We start from the raw sequence: 12,891 nt of genomic DNA on the forward strand, positions 1-12,891 counted from the left end.
CCTTAATTCTCAAGGCCTTGCAAGTGCCCGTGTGACAGGGGTCAAAGTCAAAGTCCTTCATTGAACGGCTCTAGTGTAGCATTGCTGAACTGTGGTTTAAAAGCTACTTGTGACGAGATAAATGAGCCATACAGCCTCTGAGAGACTTGCAGAGAGAGCTGAACTGAGAAGAGAGAACTCGAGAGAACTGCGGAGACTTGTGCGAGCACCTTACAACCAGCCGGTTCAAATGGCGCGCCGTTTCAACGGTTGAGTGGTTGAGTGACAGCGCTGCAGGTGGCGAAAACGTCCATACCAACAAAACTTAATTCAGTAAAAGGAAACCTTTAGATAATTAAAATTCGCGCTTGTAGTTTATGCGTCACCACCTCTTTTGTTTAACTGAAACTGTATAGTTTCGTTTGCAACTATTTTAGATACCGTGGTGCGTGCGCCATTATCATCATCGCTCCCTCCACTAAATTATTTTGAGTTGCAGAGGGTGGCGGCGCTAGCCACCATAGCGGCGCGTTACATGAAACGTTTTAAAAAAATGTTTGACGCGTTATTGACTCTGGTTATTCTCCCCAGTGCTTTGCTGAGCCTGTGTTGCGCTTTATCTATTTGTTGCTAATGCTAACGAACCATGAAATGGCTGTGTGCTGTGTTTATACAGCACAGGCGACGCACTTCGCGCGGTGAGCATCAATTTGGTAAGTCCAACACAAAGCCAGCTGATTGCTTTTTGGAAGGAAATGTGTTAATTTATTGATTTGTAATAGTACCCCTTATGTAGTACCCCTACCTGGGGCCTTTAATGTACTCGAGTGCCATGTTGGTAAGCACGGTGCCTGCGCTAGAACCGCGATTAATCCGCGAATCGCTGTGTGAAATTAGCTGGGAACGATTTGTTTCGGGACGTTTAACTGTGTATAACTTGCGAAACATTGCAGCAAGGTTACTTTCTTGCTGCACATGAGGTTATCTGAGCGAAGTTCTGAGCTTGCCTGCGCAGAACTAAGGTGTTTAGGCATTGTGACTACAGAGACATTGAAGGCTTACGTTTGTGTCAGAAGTGCTTTGAATTAATTTTTAGTGTGAATATGAGGCATGCAGCTTTCTCTAGCAGTTGTAGGATCATCGAGGCCAACATCAGTTTTGCACTTGCATCGGACGCGCCTTTTCAGCACATGCTGCATGTATGCGCCTGTTGTTGCTTTTATGCATGAAGACTGTGGTAATAGTTTGCAGACTGCAAACTATAAATGAATATAGAACTGTTTCAAGTGTGTTGACCGTTTCTTAATAGTGTGTAATGCTGATTCACTAAAAATTAAGCTTCGCTTTTTTTTGGCAAATGATAAGGGCCTGACACGCTGTCCGTCAGTCCCGAGACAAGTGGTACGCTGTACAGCAAAGTAAATGTAATTCATTACCGAACGGGGTCACGTATTCGTTAGCTATGATTTTTATTTTTATAACTGTAGTGCACAACGTAGATGTAATGTGGGATCACTTGGTTCTTTCTTAGTGTATTCTTGTAAAACAAACTGGTCAGAACAGCATAAAGATGTGGCTTTAGGGAATGCATTGAAACAGGGCGTAAAACAGGCTTGTCAAATGGCTTGCCTCTGTTCTCATTCTTGCTCAGATCCAAAGGCAGTACATTTCATTTATCAACTTAAATTTTTTGTAAATTCAGTCTTTGACTTTACAATAGTTGTCTGCATGTTAGGTAATCTGCCCAAGTATAGATGACTTGCAGCACTGTCACGTTGTTGGTCGACCAGAGCCATGGACGAACCCTGTTTGCCTGCCTAGCCTGCTACTATCTACCTGCCCCATGGAAGATGCCTATGCCTGATTTACTATCATGGAGTATGTGTGACAGCCATCTGATAGCTCGCAGCTGCATCCATGTTGTTTTACACCGGTTCTACACCTGTGCACTGCAGTGTAATGCCACGGCCGCTCGATGGAAGCGCACTGGGTGCGGCCTGCTGCGTCGCGCCGCCGTCAATGGGCAAGCGCGACCTTGGGGAGTTTACAGTTGCGCCTGCTATTTCTGCTGAGGGCGCCACTGTTCGGGGACACGTCGCCGCCGGGGCCGCCGGCTCTGAGCGCGCGGTTTGCTTCCTTTCTGAGCGCGTTCGCCTAGCGTCTGCGTGGTAAACGCAAACTTTTTTGTGTGCGCGTGTGCAAGCACGTTAACGTTGAGACTGAATGCGTTTGTTTTTTAAGGCGAAAGCCGTTCTAGGCATGGAGCGAAAATCTATGCGCAGAAGCTGTGCCTGTTATCTGTGCGTCGCATCTGTGCACTGGTGTGCCAGTCGCAAAAGCGGACGTGCAAGGAGGGAGATTAAGAATGAAAATGATTGATGGTGATAGGTAATCAATAAGAGTTATAGACTAAGGCTAATGACTAATAATGGTTTATAATGACAAATGATTTGTAATGACCAGTATATCAAACTACGACATGACCGCAACTGATTAGAAATGAGTAAAAGTGCTTAGCGATGTGTGGTAATGACTATAATAGCTGGGCATGACTCATCATTACTCTTAATGACTACGAAATGACCAATATGTGAAACGACGTTATGTAATGACCACTGCTCATTCTAAATGAGTAACCTGCTTAGTTATGAGTGATAAGGGCTACAATGACTACGCAGGCAGACTCATCATGACTTAGAAACGACCAATATATCAAATGACGACTTGAAATGACGTACTGTGGCAAACGATGAGAGGCAAATGATAGGAGAAGGGTAGGCTTTCGCCGTCCTGCTCTTAAAAGACATCTAAGAGACCCTCTAATTTTATCTGCTGAGCTCGCTTCAGGCAAAGACAGCAGCGAGGAGTGGAAATGCACTCGCTTCCTCTGAAATGAAAGCGGCGCTGAGGTTAAAAAGTCCAGATGCTGAAGCATAATGCCTTATCAGCTGCCATTGAATTTGCTACAAGAGACAGCAGATTGGACTTGTTGGTGATTAATTATAGGTTAACCGTGCAAACAACGTGACTGGAACACAGGAGAAGAAAACAGCACAACCGCGCTAGTTGTGTCGGCCTCTTTTTCCTGTGTTCCTGTCACGTTGTTTAACCTATTTAGTTACCAGGAAGCTGGCCAGTGAGCTAGGATTCTTAACGATATGTTGTGAAGCAGATGAACACGATGAGGTAGCACCAGAAGCTTTTCTCGCAGGTTATGTTGCGAGGACATATCAGAAAAAGCTACGAAGGTTTTTTTTTTATATAAGCATGCAATTTGTTCTAAATTTTGCCGTGCTAGTCTGAGTGGCCTTGCAAGTAAAGGAGCCTGTGCATACAACATTTGTTTATACTGTTGAGACTGTTCGAGCCGATGCGATAAAATTAAAAGCGACGTTGAACAGAAAATCCGTCGCCCGCTCTGTCGGCGGAAAGTCGGAAAAAAACCTCTCTGGTAAGAGGCACTTTAGTTGGTGATATGGCCAGACACCTTTGGCGCAATGAGAACAGATGACATGTTCAATGTGGCAGGAGCTGCCAAACCAGAGAGAGTCAATAAGATGTGAGGGTGAAATGGGAATTATTGAAAGCGGGACCCTTAGATCCCAAGTCAGGCACACTATACTCCTATAGGGCACATTCGTACGGCTTCAGTAAAGAGGGGCTTTATATAGTTATGTGTAGGGTGCTATTTTATATATTGCGGTGGCTTAAGGCTGCATTCTAATGATATGTGACAGAGGCAGCAATTACGGGATACGATGAATAAGCAGGCAGCAAAGTGCGGGTACGCTAACGAGGCTCCTCGAGGAGACTTACGAACCCCAAGTTTTGTTTATCACTACCAGGTTGTTGCTTACCTTATGCGATATTTGGTAATGGTTTTGAGGCGACATGTCAGTCGAGCAAAAGCCTGTTGCAGGAAATATGAGTCGACTGGACCAGTTACAGGTTAAGCAAAACCAAGCACAATGGAGTCTTGATGTACCCCGCAAAGGAAGTAATCAAGCTTTGTCAGCTTACGAGCACCTTCATTAACAGGATGATGAAGTCTGAAGAGGTTCGGCGAAGTAGCAAGCTGTGTAAACTTTTGATTTCATCATTGTTTTCTCAATGTACACAGTACCTGCAGCTAATCTATAAAAACAATGATCGTGCCCATGCTAAGGAGCTATGCAAGATATCGTTAAGTTGCTGCCCCCAGTGATAGCGAGCTGGGCTGGAAATGTCAACTCAACAGTGGAGCGGCGTTTATGGCTATGGCATAAACCTCTCTCAAGAAAGGTTTTCCGTCTGCGATTAGTAATTTTCTTCTTTTTTTTGTGTGTGGCCATTAAATAAGCGTACTCAGCTGTTCGCTGAATCTCGGCTGCAGTTGCGCTCTGAAGCGTGAACATTCTTGTGATCGCAGCTGAGAGTTTCACAGCAGGAACACTTGATGCGCGTTCTTCCATTGAAAATTACGAACCAGAAAAAATGTATGGGTTTGCGAGCAGCCAATAAAAATAGTAATAAAAACTTTCGGCGCATATACGTAGCACCTTGAGGCAGACCGGCTCTATCAAGCGCGCTTACTTTGTCCGGTCATGCAAAATGCGGGAAGCCATGACGGATAGCGTTCTGGCGTACAAAGTTTAAGGTCTCCAACTGAGTCGAAGATCCCAGGTTATCATCTAGATTTAACCTAATAAAGATCTTCATATTTCCACAGTAGCATTTGTCAGAATGAGATAGAAAGGTTGGTTACATGTCGAATTTTCACAGAGGTTGCTCATAGTAGGACATTTTTTTATTGGATAGGCTGGCAGCTTAGAACAGGTTGACATCAATTTGAGTATAAAAGCTGTATGCAGGAACGAGTAAATGCTATGAAAATGACACACGGAATTCGCGACATAGTTAATTAGGTCGTTATGCCTTAGGCTACCATGGAAGCTGAACGACTTCGAATTGTTCACAGCCGGGTCACATTTTCATGTGACAAACAACTGGATCCGAATGCAACATCACGTTAATGCGAGCTCTCCAATCGAGTGGCCTTGAACCACCGTGCCTATAAATGTTTCGGGGTACACTCCAGTATACATCCTTGCCGAGCAAGCGCTAAGTGCTGACATGGTCACACTAGACATGACAGTATATACTAATTCGTGTTGCCAAATTGTGTGAAGCGGAGCTCTTATATCCTTAAAATAAAAGGCTTCTACCACGTCGACGCCTCCTTCAAAGCGCAGCCAGGTGCAGCTCTCTGTGCGCGGCTGTCCCCGAATGGTGGCGCCACGGCGGTGGCGACTGGAAGTAGGCGCCTCCTGCCGGTTTCGGGCGACGTAGCAGGCCGCACCTAGTGCGCTTCCATCGAGCGGCCGTGGTAATGCTCTGTCACGCATTTTAAAAAGGCCAGTATTTAACGGTTACATTTTCAACTCCAATAATCTGTCACGGTTCCATCCACCAAGGCTGCACGACATTCATAAGTGCCCTAGTGAGGCGCAGAGGAGTTTTGAAAATTCTTGTGCAGTATTGTTGAATTATTATTTACAAAATATTGTCCAGTGAACCAGTTATAACTATGAATTTATTTATTTTTTCTAAATTACTACCCACGCGATGTTATTACGGCATTGCGAATGCACAAGATTGTTAGTCTGCTAGAGTTTCCAGTTTGTACAACTCATAGCCATTCAAATAAGAATTGCAGTGGTGGCGCTGAATGGCAGCACTTATCTGCGAGATGGCCGACGCATTGTGAGGGCACCAGACATTCCCCTCATCATCTTCGGCGACTGTCATCGATACTACAAAATCACAGTAGTTGCCAGTGCTCGCGTGCGAACTGCTTGGGGTCGCAATTGTCAACAATTTCAAGCCACTACAAAAAGTGTGAATTGCATTGATTACATCTTTGCATGACAGCCGATGTAACCAGCATGAACTATGCGTCTTACTACAGGTACCATATGCCGATACTTGCTGTACTGTACGACAGCACAGAGCACATGTGTGATTAGTGGGGTAAATAAAATAAATAAATCCTGTCTCCGCTGGGAATCAAACCTCCATCCTTTGCATTCCTCACATACTGTACGTTTATGGCAACAGAACATGAGTCAGCACAGATGCATTCTTGCAGTGGAATTATCTAGACATAGCACTGCTAATTTTTGTTCTTTCGTGGCATCTTTTGTGGAGTTCACCGATTTTTTTTTTTTGCATCGTTCATAAAACATAAAACCCTGCTCATAAAAACCCTGCAGCACTACGAAAATTTACCCGGAGCATTCAACTCGTGCTACAGTATGTGCAGTAAAGCTACCTTTGTCTTTGTGTACAAAATGAAAATTTTTACGAAAGATTTACATTTTGTATGTTGATTTGATCAGAATATATTAGTTTTGAACAAGATTGGAAGAGGCTTTTCAATGTCTGAGCTGTTTCATGTGCATGGTTATTAACTACCATGCTGAACTTTGTAGTCAAGTACAATAAATGCCTTCAATAATGGATAATGGAGGTAGAGTGATTGTTTAGGTGTAATGTAATTATCAGGCTGTGCTAGTATCGTTACAACTATGATATAAAAATTCCGCATTTAAGGTTTGTAGAACTTGTATTGTGAACAGTGTCTGTGTATTTTATTTTAGCATAGCCGTGATATTGGTGCAAGTTCTGTCAAGTCTATTTTAGCAACTTTGTTTATTGCCACTTGTGGACAGCCTTATCACACAGCCTTATCACACAGCGCTATTCAGGTTCTACTAGTGTCGAAGATCATTGATTTCACTTTCTTTAATAGACACTGAGGGTTCACTGACACATATGCTACCAAATTTTTCTGTTTCAACTGCTTCAATTATTTTCCTTCCCAGTGGTGTTGTACATTTTCACAAAAATTTGCTTTCAAAGTGCAGTTGTCGACTTTCTTCCAAGTTGTGCGATATGCTGTGAAAAATGACATGCGTGGCATGAAACTTGTTTCAGAATTTTTGATCGCATCCTGCATTTACGAGTTTTTTCAACCTTCTATGAATGCTTTGTCTCAAAAATATTAAGTATGCAGGCTAACATAGGATTAAGTTGCATTTTGGGTCCTGTTGTGCCGGGTAGCAGCTCAGCAGTCAGATTCTTTTACTGGACTTGCCTGAGAGTACGAGTTGTGTGAAGCCTGCACACAGACCCATATCATGCCATTTGACGCAAACTTTACGTTCGACCGCCTTCAGTTCAGAAAAGGACTGTATTGGGTTACTACGACAGACATTACCCCAGCTTGTTTTTGGCGAAGGAAAAAAGTTTGTGCTATGGTTGTCATCTTGCCATCATACACCTTAATTTCAAATTTGTAAAATTTGCTGTTCTCATCGTAGTTGTTCCAACAATATCCCAAGTTTTCCAGAAGTAAAGGAACCCAAGAAAATTGTTTTGGAGATTAGAGAGTATCAGCCATGCCAGAATAAAATTCTCAAGTTTAGAAAATTTGCTTTTTGCAGCATTTACAGCTGTCAAATACAGAGTAAGGTGGTTCTAGTAAATGTATCACCTGTATTAAGAAAAAAGTAACACTCGGTGGCATTTATTTTAGGAAGTTAAATCACAGTACTCAGTTCCTTGCTCGCATACAGCCGCCCAAATCTTCAACTAGACTGCACAACGCCTACTTTTAACAGTGATGCTGTTTAAGCTGGAGGTTGTTCCGTCTATCGTGTGCAGCTTAATGTGTTCGCAGTAATGTTACCATGACCGGGTGTGACATCATCATGACGTCACATCCAGTCATGTCTAATAACCAGAACTGAGGTTATCATGACATCATGTCCGGTCATGACCGATGACTTCGCCGTGCGATTCACGCATATATGAAGCTAACTTTGCCATCCGTCCAATCCAGGCATCCGTGCTGCGCCTTTTATTTGTCGCTTCCTCGAACGCCGTACCACACAGGAATCGGCAGTGTTTTAAATTGGTTTACAGGAAAGAAAAGGCATAATATCGGTCACACTTGTCCGCCGACAACAAATAGCCACGACGAGTCTCGAAGTATAATCACGGATAACTTGAGGCAAACAGAAACAGCATCATTGTGTCATCAGTGTTGTACACGACTGCAATCTGCCTTTTTTTCTGTACCCCTGTGCCTTGGCAGGGATCGAACTTGCAGAGAGGTAAAAATAAGGCAAGGCCTCGGTGAGCCTCTGGTTAGACTTAATCTTTTCGCAAGTTAGCTCTTTTTCAATGTGCAGAAGAGAAAAGGCGGCCATCGTGCACATTAGTAAAGACTTTGGCAGCTGCACATGTACTCTCCTAATCACTAATCCCTTAGTTTGTACAATCTTTGCCAAAAGTAACCAGGCTGCATGTTTAGCTTTTCGCTTGTATCCTAGGGTCAACATGAATTCCTAGAGGATCACAACTTGTTGAGAAGTGAGGACTGCAGCTTGCCTTTACTTTGCACAGATTTACAGTTTCAGAAGTGGTACAAATTCTCTGCTACTTGGCTGAAAAGCGGAGCACGCAGCCTGGTTACTTTTGGCAAAGGTGGTACCTCCATTATCTTATACATACTCTTTAGCATAGAGTCATGAACTACCACATTATGTGAAAGACTGCCTGAGGCAAATATAAAGCCTCCCTTAACCTAGCCGTATGAAGTGCCTTTGTGGCCTACGGGTAGCATGTCTGACTTGAAATGCAAGTCCTGGAGGGTTCGATTCCTCTCACCTACCCATCTGATTCGAGAAGCTTGAGTTGGCAGCTCCTGCCAAATCTGCCATATATGATCAAGTGACTTTGCACAACCCTGCCACCAATCAATTCCTGGCCGTGTCAGTTCCCGGCTGTCACTTGCCGGTTATCATCCACAATTTTTCATTCACAGCCCTGATACCAGATTTTCTGGCGAATGGCAGCCTTTAACACTGTCATATTAACATGTAACCAAAATTCGGTGTCCTTCAAGTGGTGGCTTTAGACAGCCTGTGTTGATCCCTTTGAGACCTTGATTGGCAGGTGGCAAAGTAGAGACAAGAGGGAAGATGAAGGGAAGGTAGGAGGCGGAGGGTGGAGAACGGGTACAATGTGTCGCACTGTGATTTGTAGATTAGGTGGCACAACCTGCTTGCATGGTCGTAACCCATCAGCGGCATGAGAACAGCAATGCTAACTCTTAGCGCACCCTGCACAGATCGTATTGTTTGTCTATACTTTTTCTTGGACAAGTTCTTCTGAATATCTTGTAGAAGGTCACTGTTAAGATTTTTGCACGGCCCCTGAAGACTAGGTATTGTTGCAAAGCACCTTCTTCTCCAGAAAACAGAAACATAGAATGGCCAGCTTGATCAACTTGTTTCTGCAATGGGCACAAAACTGGACTCCATTCCACTCATGGAATATGGAGGAGTCTCTATGACTGGTTATCATTGTACAGTAGAACCCCGCTATAGTAAAGTGAAGCTGAAGAAGTCCCATTATAGGAAAGGTGCTTTTGGTAAAAATAGGTTATACTAAACAACATCTGGCCGCGGCGTCGACTTCCCACGAAATGACATTGCTGCACACGCATTACTTATAACCGCGAGGAAATTTTTTCTTAAAAAAAAAAATATAGTGCTTTTTTTTTATGGTTTTACCGCTAGGTTCATCAGCACTGAGAAGAAGCCAACTTCAAGGCCTTGGAGCCGTGAGGGAAAGCATGCAGCGCATAGGGGGAAAAATGTAAAGCTGACTACAAACACAAAAAGAAGACGGCCGGTCACTTAAAAATAGAGTAAAAGTGCAGCAAGAGAAAGGGAAGCGAAGAAACGGCCGAACGTTCACACAGCACTGTTTAGCACGAAGGAGTAGTGGCAAGAATTGGAGGCGTGGCTTGTGCGGTTTTGCAGTGCTGGACTGTCGCGCATTTTTCATCTATTGTTTGGTGACTTTACTATAATGGGGTTCTACTGTACTTATCAGTTCGCAAAAAGCACTTCCTGGCAGAAGGGCAGCTCAACACTTAATGTGGAAAAGCACTCACCACTCTGCTCGTGCTCAAACTGAAACCCACATCTGAATTTGATTATGCTTTCTGCAGGAACGACCTTTAGTCTGCATCTCTAGTGAGCATGCGGGACATCTTGATGCTTATTTTTATTTTTTGTAACCACAACCTCGAGCAGACTAATGTGCCAAAGCTAGCAGCGTTGGTTATGTATACGTTTGCCGCTGGCTCAAGCCTGCACTGCAGTGAAGTGCAGGCACAGAGCAACACTGGAGAAGGGCATGTGCGTTCAAATTGCGAAACTTTTCTGCCAGAGTCAAAAAGAATTCTATTTAAGCTTCTGGGAAAAAAGAGAAAAATGCTAGAGTGGTCCTGCGCAGTATAATACCATTTATCATATACCAGCTAGTACCACATCACTACTCTCTACAGTGGCTTTCTGTTAGCTAGCGCCAAGTTACTGTATATCTGGCAGAACCACATGAATGGTTTGTGGGGTTTAACGTCACAAAGCGACTCAGGCTATGAGAGATGCTGTAGCGGAGGACTCCGGAAATTTCGACCACCTGGGGTTCTTTAACGTGCACTCACATTCCACAGCACACGGTCGCCTTGCTTTTTGCCTCCATCGAAAAGCGGTCGCTGAGGCCAGTTAGGAACAGTAGTCAAGCGCCCTAACTACTGCGCCACCCCGGCGGGGTAACACATGAATGTGTCATGACAAACACAAAATAACATAAAAGGAACACCCAAGATCGCAATGAGCGACTGCAGGTGACAAATGCACCGGTCCCTGGTACTCGTGCTTTTTTAACATCACACTATGCGGCACTGAACTGAATGCTCATACGAGCATTCTCTAGGGGGCACTTTGGACCGCTAAAAAGCAATGAGGAGAATTATTGTACGGTGGTATGATGCTCTCCACTATGGCACCTCTTTCACTCCCACCTTCCTCATTTTCCTTATGGCTCGATTCAGGTGTTCGCGGAGAAGTGTGAGATACGCCTTTTCTTTCCTGTAAACCAATTTGAAATGCTGCTGATGCTTGCTGTACTGCGTCTGCTTTTGTATGCTGTGTCATGTGGCGTTTGAGCAAACGCCAAATGAAAGGTGCTGCATTGCCGACTGGATCGGGTTCACCTTCACATGTGCGCGAGTCGCCTGGTAACATCATGACTGAATGTGATGTCATCATGGTGTAAGTTTCGGCCATGACATGATAGTCATCTCTGTCATTATCATCACTATCACTAACTATCATTATCAATCAGTATCTGTCACTAAGTTCTTCACTGACAGATTTAAAGGTAAACAGCACAACCATGCAACTGCTCGCAAAATTGCAGTGACAGCTCTCGCATGTTGGAATGGGGACGGGGTAAAGCAGTGGCAATGTGAGTGGCAAGTACGTATTTCCTGGGGCGGCTGTGCTGGGCAGACAGAGCGGGAACATACGTGAAGACACAGATGCCTTCACGGCCAGTCAAGCTCAAGCAGTGGCGGCATGTTTGCACAATTTCCCAGGCGAGGTGTCTCTGGCCACCCTCCTCACATCACCACGTTGTGCGAACTGCAGCGGAGATGGTGGAGGCTGCTGCCACAGTGCCCTATCAGTGCAATTGCAAAATGTTTTTTCCCAAGTTTATGACTACGAGAAATAGGGGTTTGCTGTAAATATTCTCACGGTGATTTCACTTATATGTACTCCTTATTTTGATTTCCACTCTTCTTCACGCAAAAATTTCACAGAACCAAGAAATAAAACTGCAGACTTGTCTTAGTTATGTTATAACTGGGTTTAAATGTATTCAATGAGGTAATCACCAATAGATTAAGAGCAAACCTAGACTTTAGTAAACAAAAAGGCCAGGCTGGATTTCAGGCACAGCACTTGACCACAGCCGATATTCATGCCATCAATCAGATAAAAGGAGAACCACAGAATATATCATATTTACAGGTAAACAATTCCGTTATGAATATATGATGCGAGGGAAGTTTGTGTCGAGAATAAAAAGAAATTCTGTCACAATTCCAACACAAGCTCATGATTATAACATGAAATCATAACATTAAGGGCAACCATAGCTGGGGATGTGACAATAAAGGAGACTGCATTTAAAAATTTTAAAAGAAAAGTATCGGAGTGGTTTATTCACTGTTACTACTCAGTTGCTTATCGCTGTTCATGAACATGCCCCCACTCGTTTTCCCCTTCTTGATTAGACACGTTTTGCTAAGCACTACATGCTTTCTTCTCTCGCTTAGAATCCCTCATCGCTCCCTGCATGTTTTGCCCATTGGCCATGCTCTAATGATATTGAACAGGAGAGTTTCGAACCCTTAATAACTACACCTTTTTATTATTTTGCAGCCTCGAAGTTGCCAGAAATTTGCCTTCTCCTTGCAACTGGCTTACCTGGTGGTAAAGCTATCTTGATGACCAGCAAAAAAAGAGAAGTGTTAAATTCAGATATTGCTTCTGAATATTGCGTGAAGTGCTGTTTCAATGATGCAATTTCTAAAAAAGTAACTCGTGCTATAATCGTATAAATACAGTAAGCAACCCCTATATACAGCCTTCTTATATTACAAGCATTTGATTCAGTCTAAGCATCAATCATGCATGCATTACATAACCATGGCATAGGAAAGGCATATGTAGAAATGCTGTTAATAGTATATGGAAACCGCACAGCAGCCACAAGTCTTCTGCAGAAAAAGCTAACCCTAATCAGTAATGGTGGTAGTTCCCCCCCCCCCCCCCCCACACACACACCCCATAGTTCATCCTGTGTTTTGTGCACCCCTAATCCCACAGACTTTCGGTAGAAGCAATGTTAGGTAACCCAAGGGTCGCCTTATAGGCCAGCCTAATCATAGTGTCCACCTTGTTTTCCTCCGTCACGTCCATATCCATACAAGGCGTCGCATAAACT

This window comes from Amblyomma maculatum, chromosome 9 (genome assembly GCF_055883805.1).
Source record: "Amblyomma maculatum isolate TAMU_Amacu chromosome 9, ASM5588380v1, whole genome shotgun sequence".
NCBI classification, from domain to species: Eukaryota; Metazoa; Arthropoda; class Arachnida; order Ixodida; family Ixodidae; genus Amblyomma; species Amblyomma maculatum.